Source organism: Panthera onca, chromosome B3 (assembly GCF_046562875.1).
Source record: "Panthera onca isolate mPanOnc1 chromosome B3, mPanOnc1 haplotype 2, whole genome shotgun sequence".
Classification (NCBI taxonomy): domain Eukaryota; kingdom Metazoa; phylum Chordata; class Mammalia; order Carnivora; family Felidae; genus Panthera; species Panthera onca.
This window is the reverse complement of record NC_138344.1, coordinates 55,961,504-55,978,189: the sequence shown is the minus strand read 5'-3', so window position 1 is coordinate 55,978,189 and position 16,686 is coordinate 55,961,504. Positions and strand designations below refer to the sequence as shown.

The 16,686-nt window shown below is 41.5% G+C and overlaps 1 protein-coding gene across 10 annotated transcripts in view; it reads left to right on the top strand.

The window, feature by feature from the left end:
* The window catches only part of SEMA6D (semaphorin 6D), a 571,597-nt gene that overhangs the window by 501,779 nt on the left and 53,132 nt on the right, over positions 1-16,686 (top strand). For 9 of the 10 annotated variants that reach the window (XM_060618648.3, XM_060618643.3, XM_060618645.3 and 6 more), the window contains exon 1: positions 15,935-16,346. The exons of the other annotated variant lie outside the window; for it this stretch is intronic. The gene's annotated coding sequence lies outside the window, so the exon portion shown is untranslated. Of the gene's footprint in view, positions 1-15,934; positions 16,347-16,686 lie in introns of those variants that run through there. 10 annotated transcript variants of the gene reach the window in all.

The following is a 16,686-nucleotide window of genomic DNA, read 5'->3' as shown; positions in this document are numbered from 1 at the left end:
AAACATTTTTTTAAAATATACTCTAAAACTTATCATTGAATTGTATGCTGTAAAAGAGTGAATTTTTAGTATGTGAATTATATGTTAGTACAGCAGTTATTTAGAAAAGAATATTAATCCTTTTGTTTTTATATTGCAAAGAGTTTCTAGTTGGTGTTTTAAGTTTTAGTGTGTTTTTTACTGTATATAAATTTTCATGTTTATATAGGAAAAATATCAATCTTTTACTCTATGATTTTTGGCTTTTTGTCATATTTATAAACTCTCTACCTTAGGTTTGTGGAAATAATCACTGACACTTTTTATAATCTCTTTTTAAAATTTAGATATTTGATCCATTAGAAATGTATTTGTCAGCGGACAATGAGGTATGAAATAGGATTCCAGCTGTTTTTTTTCCCCCACAACAGATAGCCAGTTGTTTCTGCGTGTTTATTTAATAATTGATCCTTTCCCTGTTACTTGAAATGCTACCATATTTATATTTTAATTTGCATATTAATGAATTTAATTTTATATAAAGATTCATGTCATTCCCTGTACCCTACTCCGTTCTGTTAACTTGGATGCTGCTTCCTGAATCACCATGGCATTGTTTTAGTTGTCATAACTCTACCATCCATGTTAGTGCTCGATTAGGAAAGAGTCACCATCTTTGTCTACAACCACCTAGATTAGTCACATATCACAATTCTAAATGGGTTTTAAAGCAGTATTCAATTCCCCCACAAAATAAAGAATTGGGAATTTAATTACAGGAATACTGTATTTCAGGTTTGATTTAGAGATCATAGATATATTTATTGAGATTTACCATGTAAGAATAAAATCTGGCACCTCATTTACTCATCTTTTATGTTCCTCTGAAGAGCATTATTGTTTTCTTAATATACAACCAGCACATTTCTTTCCAAGTTTATCCTCAGGTAATCCATGTTTCATTTGTCTTTGTGAATGTGATATTTTCCCATTACATGTTGCAATATTTGGGTGGTATTTGGTATATAGGAAGACTAGTGATTTTTGTATTATTTTATAAATTACTAACCTTATAAGCTCTCTTACAATGTTTGTATTATTTTATAAATTACTAACCTTATAAGCTCTCTTACAGAGCTTATAAGCTCTTTTACAATGTTTGCCTCCTTCTTTCTGGTATTTATGACTGTATTTTACTTTCTTGACTTACTGCTTTGGCTAGCACATTCAAAATTATGGTATTTTGAATATAAAAGAACTTGATAGCTAATATACATGGCTTTTCATTTTTAAGAGGAATTCTCATATTTTACCACTAGGAACTTGTTGGATTTTGATATGAGTGGCTTACATTTTGATCATGTTGAAGAATTATCCTATTCTCGTTTTTTTTTTTTCCAGAGCCGTAGTTAAAGTGTATTTAAAGTTTTTAAAAGATGTACTCTAGTAGTAGAAATGCATTCAGTTTTCTGGCAATAATCTCTGTGTTGTCATTTAAACTCTCCATTCGATAAATATGTATTTAGCCAGAGACTGTTCTAAGTGCTAGAGGTACAAATATGGCTTTCTAGCACTCACTTCTGAAAGCAGCTACTTTTACCCTTTTCATTACTCTGAAAAAACTTATGGGACACAGTGTAACAGTGGATCACTAAAGTAATAATACTGAATGAGAGAGAAGAGAAGGACATTACATGGACAGATCATAATGGTGAAGGAAGGGAAGAGTTTGTGACACATCTGGCTTAACAAAGCATCTCAAGTGATTATTATATGGCCACCAGGTCAGCCCTTGAACTTTGGTAATATCTAACCTTAATATAAAGTTTTACAGTTTTAATCTGTGAAACCTACATAATGTTTTCACATGTTGATTACTTCAGTCCTAACAATAACCTCATGTTAAATATTTCAACACTACAGAAGAGGAAACTAGAACTTGGAATTGTTAGGATACCAAAGCTAAGCAAAATCCCAAACCTGTGCACTCACCCTCATAAAACAATTGAATAATGAAATATATGACTTATTTTCATGATCTTTGACAGAGGGTTCTAGAATTCATTTTTCCCTGCTTTTTTTCACCCAAAAGCTCACCATTTCCCACTTCAACCAGAGAATCACCTGCTAATCACACGAGGCCATCCCAACCAGTGCTTTCCTCAATCCCTCTGATTTGCAGGAGTACCTAAGACCAGCCCTCTGTGAAAGCCCTGTGTTCTTGTCCCACATTGATTTGTGCCAATAAGAGGCAAAGAAGGGTCCAGATGACTCGAATTGGGTCCAAATTCTAGGCTGCAGTATGAAAAATGTTGGCTTTTCAACAAGCCCTCAACACTAAGGCCATTTCCAGGGAGTCACAAACCTTTTCTGGCAGCCATACTCCTGTGCCTCAAACCAAGAACAAGTTACTTCTCCAGAGTGAGGACTGACTCAGTCCCAGGGTCCTTTCCCTAATCTACTTCATTTGCACAGTACACATAGGACACTGTTTGAGCAACAGGGTGTTGTATTTTTCTACTTCTCTGCAACTAAGGAATATCAGGGGAAGAAAAGTGGAGAGGGGGCTCAGGAGGCCAGATCAGCAGTTCAGTCTCTGCTGAAAACTGCTCCAGATCTCACTGCTCAAGTGGAATCTTGAGAGCTCCTTGGCATGTTAAATATTCATCAAAAGCCAAACACTACTTTTTCAACATTTGACTGAGTAATACAAGTGTACATTTGCCCCATCTCTACTCTCAGGTCACTCAGATATACCTAGTGATAAATTAAGGTCCTAATGCAGTCCGCTTAAAAGATGAGGAAAGAATCCTTTGTAGTTTATGCCTGCCTCTCATTTCCTCTTAATTTAACCATAAACTAAACGGATTCATAAAATGTTTATAGAGGGTAATAAAGTGATGTTTTTTAATACAAAGGTTGCTTATGTAATTAAACATACATTCTATGACATTCCGTGCAATTTGAAATGGGTTGCACAAAATTATATCTGTTTTATTTCTCCTTCCATTAATGGCAAATAATAAACCAAAAAGGGGAAAAACGTAAGTTCCTGCCAAGGTAAGTACCTACAGTTCAGAGACTGAGCCTGCAGATGTTGCTAAAGACTTTATCTTTCTCTTGGAAATGTGCCATTAATTTTAATTAGATTTCTCATTTGCCTTCCTTTTCTTTCATTTTGTCGCTCTACTTTTTTTCTGCTCCCACCTCCTTTTTCCCTCCTGTCTCTCTCCCTTAAGCGTTGGGGGAGAACACTCTATATTTTTAACCTACATAACATAAATGAAGAAACTTACCTGATCCCGTAACTGTTACATTATAAATTGTCTTGAAAGAAGTTACTCTGAAGCTCTCACTCTACCATTCAATACTATCATGATGTTCATGGCCCCACACTCACTTTTCATACACTCTTTTTCAAAACAAATAGAAAAACTAATCTTGAAGAATTTAAGGTCATATTGTATTATTTCCAATTTTTTCGTAAAGAGGAATTGGCTGTGATCTAATCTTTACTGTTTTAGCATTTTATCATCTGGCTGTCAAGATGTGATTTCTTGCTCTGAAATGATCCACTCTCTATTATATTTCACGTTAACATTTAAAATCAAGTAAAATGGCGATATTCACATTGTTCAGAATAATTGAGAGAAGAAACCACTGAACTGTTATTTCTCTGAGTTCATTTAGACATCAGTAGCAAATATTAATAATCAGACCCTAAGGATACCTAATTTTACTTGGAGTTATCATGGCTTAAATCCATTAATTTTTGGACATTTTTCTCATCTACACCACGTTAAGAAACATCAGAGTTTCCCTAGAATTCTAAAAGAATGATTTTGAATAGTTTCACAAAAAAAAAAAGTTTTAAAGGTATACATCAGCATTTTTCTAGAACAGTGGCAGGTGGAAAAGATATCACTGAACAGTTGGCCCAAAAGGTATTAGATAAAATATGATGAATTGCCAGGTCTACTTTTCCTGTTTGTGTCACGTGGGTGAGAAATGGGAATAACTCTGTAATTCTCCAGTGTGTATTTTCCATATTGTAAGAAACAGTCCATGGGAAAGATTAAAGTTTCTTGCCTGAGCATCTCTGACCATGTGAGACTTAGGAGGGCATAAAGGCTAATATAGCATAAATTTCCTTTTACTTTATTCTATGTATTTTGCTCATTTAGGTTTTGCTGTTTCTCTGGAAAAGAGGAAGTTTCCCCCGTCCACGAACTATAATTCTAAGAATAATTTCCAATTTGCTGTTGCCCCTCAGGGATACCATGCCAGCATTTTAAGCTCTACTTCTCCAAAGCCAAACTCAATTATCCTCTCCGTAAACCTGCTCTGCTTCCTGTGTCTCCATCTCTGACAATAACTCAACTTTTCTTAAATGTGGCCAGACCCAGAAAACTTAGAAAAATCTCTCACATCGCACACCGATAGTCAAATATCAGCTCATTCTGCTGTGTCTCTGGCATCTACTGATTCCAGCACCACCAAAGTCATCTTCTGTCCTGACTCCTGTTCTAGCATCGTTACTCTGAAATCTCCTGCTTCTCCAAGCTCTTCCACCCCTTGGCTTGAGCACTGTCTCTCAAAAGTGCAGCCTGGGTTATGATCATCTTTTCTTCAAAAATCTATGACTTCTAAACACCCCAAGAAAGGCCTTCAAATCCCAGCAAGTACCAATTCAGAAAGTCCATGCTATGATCCTATCTTGTCCTTCCAGCCACATCTTTGACTACTTGTCTCCAGAAATATCAATCGTGCCCACCTCCACCATGCCCTCCCACCCTCTCCTGCCTCTGCTCTCCCCTTGGCCCACAATAACTTGGTTATAGTTCTCTGCCTTTGACACTTGTCTTTCAGTGTGCTTGGCTCAGCTCATATGACCCCACATCATGAAGTCTTTTACAACCCAAGCTGTTACCTATTCCCCCTTTTTCTGTTCATTCAGAGCACTTTCTTTCTACCTCTGGATTTGGCATTGGCAACATTCTGCTATGTATGATGTTAGTTAGCTTCGTGCATCTGTCTCTCCAGTTAGGTTGAATGCTCTCTCCATTCTATCTATCAGATGTTTCCAGGATTCCTATCCCAGCTGCTGTTCTATATACTAATGATACAAAGACCTAGTCCTGTGTCTCAAGAAGCTAAGTCTAGTAAGTGATAAAACATGTTAAGGGTGTCTGGGTGACTCAGTTGGTGAAGTGTCTGATTCTTGATTTTGGCTCAGGTCATTAGCTCACGGTTCATGAGTTCAAGCCCCACGTCCAGCTCTGCACTGACCATGCAGAGCCCGATTGGGATTCTCTCTCCTGTTCCTCAGTCCCTCCCTCTCTCTCTCTCAAAATAAATAAACTTAAGAAAAACATGTCAATAACTCAATATGAGAAGCATGACAAGGAAGTCCAAAGAGAGGAGAATAGAGAGATAGGTTGATAAGCACCCAGACTTAGATTCAGAAGACTCCAGTTCAAGGGCCGGCTCTGTTATGTAACTAAGTTACGATGGGCAACTCTTCTACTTTGAGTTTTCTCATTTGCAAAATTAGAGTTTCTACCACCTACTATTCCATAGGAATCAAAATAAAATTAAATAATGGGTTTCCATTTATTCTACCAGGTCCACCCTCTGTCCTTTTTCTCTCCTCTGTGCCTCTAGAAATTGACCTCTGAGCAAGGGTCTCCTCCACACTGCCTCTGTGTCTCTAGGTTCTGCTAATTGCTCCCTCCTCTGGCTCCTTAGGCCCTAGGGGTAGTCAGGCCCCTGGGTACCTCTCCTTGTGGTTTCCCTGCACTCTACCCACACCTTTACAAATAATCACTTTATTAAAGGCTCCTCAAATTACAGGAGTCAAATGTGCCATCTGTTCCCTGCCAGGGCTCTGACTGATAAAGCTGCTTTTCAAACTCTAAGTTGCTGTCTAAATGCAAGGTATATCTCATTTATCTCTGCACAGTGCTTTACACAAAGCAGATTGCTGCTATTAATAACAAATGGTAAAATGAACATATGTAAGGATGAATGAGTGAATGATCCTGCCCTCTTCCACATTACATTCTTATCTGGAGGATCTCTTCTTGTAACCTTGATTGGATTTTGTAATGCCCTGCTTTGATTTAGATGGTTCTCTGTTCCTTTGGAACTCACTGTCTCTTAGTGGAAACATTTCTACAGGTAGTCTCTCTCAGCTCTCGTATGTTTCCAGTGGTTTAACTTGAAAAGATTAACTTTGTTTGAAATTTCCAGGAAATACACTCCCTTTATAGGCTGTACACTTACCTGATATCAAAATGGATTACTAATTTGTTCTTTTTTTTTTTTTTTTTTTTTTTTTTTTTTTGGTTATCAACATCAAAGTTGATAAATCAGAAGCAAGCAAACTGATTGTTCCTTATTACCTGGGAACCAAGAGCATATTTAAGGGAATCCATAGCCTGGGGTAGTTTTTTCAAAAGCACAATAAATAAACATGGGGCAAATGATCACCTCCACTACTCCTTTCCTAGGCAAAAGCCTAGCCAGTGAATGGGCAATTGGGTAGCTTTGCCAAATGATCTAAAAGAGGTAAATCACAGAATTCAGTATTCTTTTTGAGGAGCTGAAATCATGAGTGATTAGACTTTAATATTAATTTATTCCCAGCAACCATCCTTGTCTTCTAAATCCTTACGTATCTCAATAAAATAAGAGATAAACATTTTCCTGTTATTTTAAATATAAGGTTAATGACTTAAAAATGAGGAACTGACCATAGAAAGTATCTTTAGCAAACATACTTTTGAGTAAACATATTTAATAGTATGCTTTGGTACTGAGTAGGTATTATTTATTAGCAAGTAATTGCATAACTAGAATTCTTAATTAAAATTTGTGATGAGAAATGAAGCTGTTTATTCTGTAATTATGACCCAGAAATTCAGAACACATTGGGGTTGTTTATGAGCACAGTTCCAAAGATTTTAATATAGCAAAAGAACTCACTAACACTTTAAACAAGAATTCTTAGAATTCAAACACAGTGTGTGTGTGTGTGTGTGTGTGTGTGTGTGTGTGTGTGTGTGTGTATCCAGATGCAATAAGCTTTAAAAGCCAACCACTGAATACAACTATAACATGGAAAGATTCTATTTAATGGGTGTGTGATACTGTTAAAAGCCTCTAAACAGTCCTTCTGGACCTCTTCTGGGTTTTACAGAAAGGCTTCAAGCCAGTTTCTTCTCTTAGCTTTGTAATTGAAATACAAGTTAAGATAGTGGCAAACTCTGAGGCTCCTTTTTAAAGGTTCCTAAGAATAAGATTGAAGTGATTTTTTTTTTCAGCACACATCAAACTTTTAGAGGACAGCCGTTGAGGAGCTCATCCTTGGCTACATGAAAGTAAATCGGATAATGTTTAAATATAACTTGGTTGCTAGGACCATCCCAGTAAGAAAAGTCTGTTGTAAAATTGATGATCCTTAACTGTTTTTACTTGCTGACTGTCAACTGATGATGGGTTCCGGTTTCGAAGGCCAGAGAGATCTGGGGAGACCACTTTGTGGAACCAACAAAAGGTTAGACAAACAGCAGGTCTATTCTGAGCATTCTCCTAAGACATAAATGAAACCCCAGTAGCTGGGGTTGGTGGAGAGAGCATTACCTCCTGTCACCTCGTTTGTGTCACTGCTGACTCAGTGACACGATATCCCAGACCCAGATTTGAACACTTGCTGGCCAAATGTATCTCCCCCTGTGCTGCTATGTCTTGCCACCTCATCACAGTTTAATAAGGCATTTGGGATTTTAGACAGCTTCTATAATTACACCAGAATGCTAACAGTGTTTGCTATTGATTTTTATTCCAAATGTCAACTTTTTCCTGTGCTCCATACACATATTACCCTTCACTCCCTTGCACATTACCAGTGTCATTTTTTAAATCTCTCATAGAGTCAATATTAATCAAATGTCCATAATGGAAAACATCCTGAGAAGGCAAAAGGAAAGGAAAAAAGGTATCCTTGCGTGCCTTGTTTGGAAGGATGGAAATTACCCAGAATCCTATTCTTTTTTTTTTTTTTTTTTTTTTTTTTAGGCCAACAGGTGGCACTGGTGATTTCTAGCAATGAATTGGCTCTATAGCTCTAATGTATGGAAGTTCTCACATGTAGTAGCATTTAGAGGTTAGGATTTTTTTTTTTTTTTTTTGGCAAAAGGTGCCATCATATGGCCCTAACCATTCATTGAAACACTTGTAGCCTACCCAGTGTTTTGGTTTTTTTTTCATGTTTATTCATTTATTTTGAGAGAAAGAGAAAGAGAGCAAGTGCAAGCTGGAGGGGCAGAGAGAGAGAGGGAAAGAGAGAATCCCAAGCAGGCTCCAAACTGTCAGCACCTAGCTGGATGTGGGGCTCGAAGTTACGAACTGTGAGATCATGACTTGAGTGAGCTAAGATCAAGAGTTAAGCACTTAACTGACTGAGCAACCCAGTGCCTCCCTCAGTGGAGTTTATTTTAATATAAATTTGCATGCTGTTAGTTTTTTTTTTATTATTTATAAGCGATCCAGAGGAGTTATGTGGGCAATATATGTAAATGCATATAATGTAAAGAAGTTTGAAGTATGCTATAAACCCTGTTGCACAGTTCCTGATGCTAGTTTGTATGTGACAAACGACAACTATCAAAGAACTGGAAACTGAAGCACACATTTTTAACTTAGCACTGAGAGTGTAGTTGTAGGTTTTAAATATTTGTATTTCCTGTCTTATCTGAGACACATTGCTTTGCAAACCTGTTCTCTTTTCATTTTTTTATAGCACAGTGTCCTAGAAAGTAAATTAGACTTGAGAGCCAAGCAGACCTACCGTAGATTCTAGACTCCATCATCTATGAGGTTGCACACCCTGACAAGATGGTTAGCTCAAACAAGCCTGGGTTTCTTCATCCCTAAATGATGTCTATCTCCAAGAGATGTGGCAAAAATTAAGTGATAGTATTGTAGCTAGTCAGTATCTAGGATGTAATATGTACCCAGTTAGTTTCTTTTCCCTTTGTTGATTTGAATTTTAACATTAGCTGAGGCAAAAAAAAAAAAAAAAAAAAAAGTAAGAAGAAGAAGGAGAGGGGGACGGGGAGGAGAAGGAGATGATTAGGCACGGAGGTGTATTGTTAAAAAATAAAATAGGGGCGCCTGGGTGGCGCAGTCGGTTGAGCGTCCGACTTCAGCCAGGTCACGATCTCGCGGTCCGTGAGTTCGAGCCCCGCGTCAGGCTCTGGGCTGATGGCTCGGAGCCTGGAGCCTGTTTCCGATTCTGTGTCTCCCTCTCTCTCTGCCCCTCCCCTGTTCATGCTCTGTCTCTCTCTGTCCCAAAAATAAATAAAAAACGTTGAAAAAAAAAAATTTAAAAAAAAAAAAATAATAAAATAAAAAGTATATATTTAAAAAAACATTAAATGTTCTAATTCTCTACCACTTTGGATTATTTGTATTACCTTTCATTTTTGTGAAGAGATTCTAGCATTTAATAGATATGATTTAGCCTCAATTCCTCAAGGTCAGGGGCTTGGTTACTGTAAATTTGTGGAGAGAAGGCTCTGGGGAATTTACACAGAGTCTCAGCTTCCGTCTCTCTGCAGGCATCAGCTAGCATCCTGGCATTTAAGCGCGCTTTCCCAAAGTATATATAAGTACAATTAAGCAACTCGGACTGAGTTATCACACTTTTGTTTGACCCTGCCTCTAAAAAGTTTATCTGCTTCTGCTTTTTCAAAAGATCTTTAATAAAATGGTGATAATATTCCTGATCTCTTGCCTATTAAAAAAAAAACACTAGTATTATTAGGAACATCTAAACTGCTCATCTTTCTGATGAGAAAAAAAGACCAATTTTTTTTTACATTTATTTATTTTTGAAAGACAGAGTGAGACAGAGAGTGAGTGGAGGAGGGGCAGAGAGAGGAAGAGACACAGAATCTGAAGCAGGCTCCAGGCTCTGAGCAAGCATTCAGCACAGAGCCTGATGTGGGGCTCAAACCCACGAACCATGAGATCATGACCTCAGTTGAAGTCGGATGCTTACCGACTGAGCCATCCAGAGACCCCAAAGACTGATTCTTTTTATTTGACTTGATCACTCAGTGTCCTTCCACATAGTGGCACTTGTGGGGTCATTAGCAAAATTAAAGAAGTAACTGATTATTTCCATAAATGCACGGTGCATTCCTTTTACTCTGAGTATACAGCAAAAACTGTTCATGCTAAGGAATAGTAATCAAAATGACTAAAAAGGCACATTTTTATCATCCAAACATAAGCATAGCTGTGGTGGTATCTTATCAGAGTACATAATAATAGAAATGAATTATGTCGGTAAAATCTTGAGGTTTAAGATTTACCATGATAAATATTTTTCATTAAAGTGAAATATCTTGGCAGAGTCACTTTCATATGCAGACTGTTGACACAAGGAGGCCAGCTGTGCCCATGCAGATGCCGAGATTTGGGTCTATATTATTAATGATTTATCATGTCATGGAGAGCTTAGTTTTGAAAGCAATCCCTTGCCACAAAAGCACTTTCTATAACGTGTGAATGCAAGGAATACTATATGTGCATTCCAAACTAAAGTAATCATAGAAGCTGTAGCTACCTTTGAAATGTCAATACCTCTCTTTTTATTCTGGAACATGAAATTCTAGATCCTAAACTGTATTGTTCATTAAAATTTATACAAAAATGTTATTGCATATCAACTGGATAGTGAGCAGTGTGTGTATCTGAATTAACACATCTATAGACATAGATGATGGAATGAAGGAGATAGAATGGAACAAAAATGTATTGCAAACCTATTGTATACCATGTGCTTTTGCCCTAAATCTCACATTTAATGTGAGGTTGGATTAAGTTTCCCAATCCATTCTGCAGGATTCCAAGATTGCACTGCCTTCAGGGCATGTGTAATAACATTGGCTAATATTTATTCAGTGCTTGCTGTGTTCCAGGTAAGATGCTAAACACTTTACATGCATTATCAAATTCAGTCTTCATAAGATCCATCTGAAATATTGTTATCACCCCTGGTTCACAGATAAGAAGACAGAAGCAGAGTGCAGTGAAATAAATTATCCCAAGAGAGAAGGAGCCTGGACTTGAATCCAGGTTGTCTGATGTTTTAAAGCCTTCACTATTAACTATTGCTGTTAACGGTGACCTCACCATTAACCACTACTACAACTAAGCAAGAAGTAGGATTCTGATCCTACTTAGTTACAACCTGTGTGGCCTTAGGCAAGTCACTTGAAGTGTGTAAGCCTCAATTTCTTCTTCTATAAAATGAAGATAATAATACTATTCACCTCACAGAATTGTTGTGAGTTAATACTTGTAAAATGCTAAGAACAGACTTTGGCACATATTAAGCACTGATGCTTTGTACGGTAATATTTAATGAGTTGTACTCTTTGATAATTGATATACTTTCATTGACTATTACACACAGATTCTCTATAATTTTCAGATAGCTTTTATTCTGAAAACTAGATTGGAAATGAAACATAGAAATTAAATTCTCGGGGTGCTTAGGTGGCTCAGTTGGTTAAGCGTCTGACTCTTGACTTCGGCTTAGGTCATGATCTCATGGTTCATGAGCTGAAGCCCCCGATGGGGCTCCAAGCTGACAGTATGGAGCCTACTGAGGATTCTCTCTCTCTCCCTCTCCCTCTGCCCCTCCCCTGCACTCTCTCTCTCTCTCTCTCTCTCTCTCTCTCTCTCTCTCTCTGTCTCAAAATAAATACACTTAAAAAAATGTTTAAGAAATTAAATTCTGAAGTTTACTCCTAAAGAAAACAAACAAACAAAAGATTATGAATTAAGTTACTACTTATCACTGATCGGAGATGTATGCATATAACAATAAAGCATAATTGCTAGCCATCTATAGCACTAGTCCTTTAAGTATTCTTTCTGGGTGTGGAAAGAGCCAGATATCTTCCTCCTTTTCTTTCTTTCTTTCTTTCTTTCTTTCTTTCTTTCTTTCTTTCTCCCTCCCTCCCTCCCTCCCTCCCTCCCTCCTTCCTTCCTTCCTTCCTCCCTTCCTTCCTTCTTCCTTCCTTCCTTTCTTTCCTTCTTCCCTCATTATTCACTCATTAAACCAACATCCTTACAAGGGTACTATGCTTGCCCTGGGGATACAGGTGAGTAAGTCCTTACTCTGGAGGAGCACACAGTCTAGAAATGACTATACTCTTTGGTTTAGCACATAAAAGAGTGTGAGAAGGTTGTAGGTTCCGTCATCTGATCCATTTCACAAGTATTTAGGGTGCCCACTAAATGCCAGGCACTGTGCTAGGCACTGGGGCTGTTCAGGTAAAAAGACAAGATTCCTGCAGTTAAGAAGCAGCCAGTAGGGAAGACATGCTGAACAGATATTTTCCTTACAATTTGGCAAATTACATAAATGAACTTGCTGGGACAGCACAGAAAAGAGTTGCTGAAACCCATCCCGGGGCTAGTAGAATGAAGGAAATTTTGATACTTAAACAAAATTTTTGGTAAAAGTCAAGTAAAACAGAAATTAAAGTACCTGAAATGATGGGAAAAGAGCACCCCCAGAAAGCAGAGATACCACAGGTGAAGACATGGTGACCTGAAACAACATGACACAGTGGGGGACTGCAAGGGGCCACACAATGCTAAAGCACAAAGCACAAAGTGGGACAGCATGCGGGGCTAGAGGAGTAAAGGGGCCAAAAGGTTAAAAGTGTATAAAAGCAATGGAAAGGACCAAATGCCAACAAACTACATAGAGTGAGCACTTTCCTTAGATTTCTTTCCACTAAAAGCCAAATTAAAAGAGTGTCATTTTCCTGACCGTCAAGATTCCGGGAACCAAGGAAATGATGAATCCTTAAGAATAATGTTTGGATCCTGACCGAAAGATAAAGGGTACTAATCTTCCGATGTCAGCGGATTGTCCACTTCCCTGCTTCTCTCCCCCAGTGAACCAAACATCGAGATTGGCTCAGAGGCCTAGACTGATAGCCAGACTGGGAACGTGTCTAATCCTTGGCTCCAAATGACCTATTAGCACACAGCCTTCTGCAACCTAAGTTTTTTTTATTCCTGGCTTTAAGAACTCAGTCCAGGGTAAATTGCATTCACAGGGAGTGGTGCTCCCCTAAAGTTGGCCATCGTGGAATTTCTGCAAAGAATTCAGGCATCTAAAGAATTGAACTTTTTTTTTCTTTGCTACCATGGCAGACACAGAACAACTCCTAAGGGTTCTGCCTCCAGGTGGGAGGCAGTTTGACTCTCATCAAGCCCCTGGTCACCCCCTAGCATCTTCATTCAGTGCACAGAGCCCTCTGCCTGCAGCGGGGGGGGCTTCCTTTCTTGATGGAGAAAATACGAAATGACTGGATGCCAGTAAAACAGGCACAGCTTTCTGGGTCAGAAGTTGGCTGGGGAAGGGCCCTGACTGCCAAGTAACTTGCAATGATGTCAGAGCCGAGCACAACCAGAAAACACCAGCCAGCCAGCCAACAAAAGCCTTAACAACAACAGAAAAATCACAGAGCTGCCTTGCCAAAGCTGTTCTTTCCGCCCCCTACCCCTTTCTTCGAATAGGAAGAACAGCAGGAAGAGAGTTTATATTTTAAAAGACTCTCCGTCCTCCTCCCTCCTTCTTCCTTTTGGTAACAAAGTGTTAACTAGTGAGGAAACAGTGCTCAGGATGGGTCCCCCAGCAGTTCCTTGGGGTGTCTTTTTTGAGTTCCTTTTCAAGGCTGTCAGTGGAAGTTTCAGAAACAACTCAGAACAAGGGTACTTTTTCTAAATGTGAGCATGTAACTTTGTGCAGGGGAGAAAGCAGGAACCATTGAAGAGAGGAAAATCCTTTCTCTTGCCCCCTTCACTCTTTCACGGTAACTAACCATACTCAAATGAAAAGGAAAAGTTTGGTGGAAAAGCTCTTCTTTCTTTTTCTTTAAATAGGGGTATCTTGGTTCATTCCAGCCATTTAGAGTCCTCAGTGATTCATAACTCAACTGGAAATTAATAAAACACAGCCCCCGTTCTTGGAAAAGAAGTTTGGATTAAAATCTTCTTGTTTTGGAATATATGGCCTTTTTTTCTTTTTTTTTTTTTCATTTGTGACAGTCAATTTTAAATGATGTCACTTCAAGGACATTTTCATTTCTCCCACAACATATTACACGAAACACTTGCCTGTAAAACCGGCTCATTAGCCTGCAAAATTATACTGTACTGAATGGCTTTCATTCAAAGTAGAAATGGGATTTTTAGTAGGCAATTTCTGTATTTTATAAAGATAAAGCAATGTTTGATTGCTTCTTCCCAGCTGTTTTGCTTAGTGGTTATAAAGAGAAATTGGAGGAGGTTGGCGGGGGGGGGGGGCGAGAAAGGTAATATGGGGGCGGGGTGCGTAAGGGTGTGTTTAAAAAATAAATCTTAGATTAGGAAACCGAGGCAGAACTTCACAGAACAACTGGGCCTGCTGCTCCTCGAGGCTGCAAGGATTTGTCCTCTGGATTGTCTGGAGGAAAGCGCTGAAAAAAAGTGAGGGAAGGAGAAAAAGAGGGAAAGAGGGAGGGACGCGACAGGGCTGCTTGTCTGGCGGCGGCAGCCACAGCGAGCTGGATGACTGAGGCTCCGGGAGTTGCTGAAGGAGCAGCCCTTCAGAGGCGGGGAGAGGGAGGGTGCGCGGCAGAGCGCCGGGGAGGAGGGACGCGGAGGCCACCGCGGGGTCAGCGGGGCCGCGGCGCCGGGCTGGGGGCCTCCAGGCGGCGCTGGCCGCGGCGCTCGGGCGAGGGTGAGCGCGCCGGGCCGCTCGCGCCTCCTGCCGTCCGAGCCCGGGGGTGGGCCCCGCGCCGCGAGCCGCCTAGTGCGGGGAGGGAACCAGCTCCAGCTCGCCTGATGGATTGACTTGGAGATGGATCGAATTACACCATTTGCCTTGCCTCGATTTGTTTTGCTCCCGCTCCGTCCCGCTGCTGCTGCTGCTGCTGCTGCTGTCGCTGCTGCAAGGACTGGTGGTGGCGAGTTGCAGGATCATATCGAGGAAGCCAAGACCTAAAGAGAGAGAGGGCTATATATTTTTTCTTTTATTTTCTTTTTTCCCTGCGCGTGACAAGCTGCTTTTTTTTTCCCTTTTTTTCTTTTTTCCTTTTTTTTTTTTAATTGTTACCAGCTGACCCCCCATGAGGTAAGACCATCTTGTAATCTGCTAATGCTCTGGGCTCCTGGTGGGGATCGGACCCAGATCCTCAGAGCCCGAATCGCAGCCCGTGTGTGTGTGTGTGCGTGTGTGTGTGCGTGTGCGCGCGCGCGCGCGTGTGTGTGTTGTCACTGGAGAGTTGATTTCTATTGCCAGCAGCTCTGTCCGCCTGCGGACGCGCAGCGGGCTGGAGAGGTTTGGCGGACCCGTCAAAACTGGCAATGGGGGAGGCCTAAGGGGAGGGGCACATGGACTTGGAGACCCCCCTCCACTGTGCACCCCCCACCCGGGAACAAAAAAAGGGCGGAAGGAGGGGGGCAAGTAAAAGTTTCTTGCCAGGCAGCGCCGGCTCAGCGCTCCCCCGCACGCTATCAGTGGGAACCCGGGCTGCTCGGGTGCTCGGGCACGGCGTCTCCAGCCGGGGCGGGAGCCGCGCCGAGGCCGAAGAGCCGGCTGCGGACTCGGCCGCCCCCTTCCGCCCGCCGGCCCCGAAGCCGACGCCGGGACCATCGGGGTCGCGCAGCGCCCGCAAGGCTAGGAGGGGACCCGCGAGCATTCGCCTGCGCCCGTAGAGGGGGCGCAGCGCTGGCACCGAGACCCTAGCGGCTCACCGCGGAAGCCCGCTACCTGTCGGTGCGCCCCGGGCTCGGACGGCCCCCGGCAGCGCCTGGGGGCGGGGGCTCGGGTCCTCGGCCCCTCCAGCCCCCCAGCCCCCCAGCCCCCCAGCCCCCCAGCCCCCCAGCCCCCCGGGCTGCAGTCCGGAGGGCAGCCACTTCCCACCCGCCCTCTCCCCCTGCTGGCCGAGCGCGCCGCGGGCGGGCGCTGGGGCCCGGAGCTGCCCACAGCCCACCCCCCACCGCCCACCCGGCGCCCCGGTTTCTTCTGCTGGCCACTCTCCCCCGCAACTTTCCGTGCTTTGTTCTACGGCTGGAAATGATTTACGGAAGCGTCTTGGATGGGGTCTCCGCCAGGCGGCAAGAGCCCAGCGCTGAGATGTGTGACGTTCTCATCTACCCATCAATTATGGATGGAAACAAATAAGGAAGAGTCAATTTTGCATGAGCCCCTTCTCCGGCAGCGAGAGGCGTCCTGCAGCCGGGAGGGAGCCGCCGCTCGCGTCGGCAGGGGGATGGTGAGGAGGAAGGTAGGGAAACTTTTATTTCCCGTCTTGACAGCGATGATGTTTGTTCCTAGTCTGCAGAAACTGATATAGCAGCCGCCTTGGGTAATTTCGAAGGGCTTAAAGCTTGCTCTGTCGTGTGTAAGTGTTGGATTGAAATAAAAGGTCATAAAAGACTTGGTGTGGATGAGAACTGGGTTTTAAGAATTTCTTCTACTAAATCGACTCTCAGGACCACCTCTGTCAGGTGATTGTTTAAATACCGAACTTGTAAAGAGCTGAATGTCATGGAACTAGAGGAAAATGAAGTAGCAGTATTAATTAAGGCATTAAAGGAGCTGAGGGTAGTACTCTCTGTTTCTGA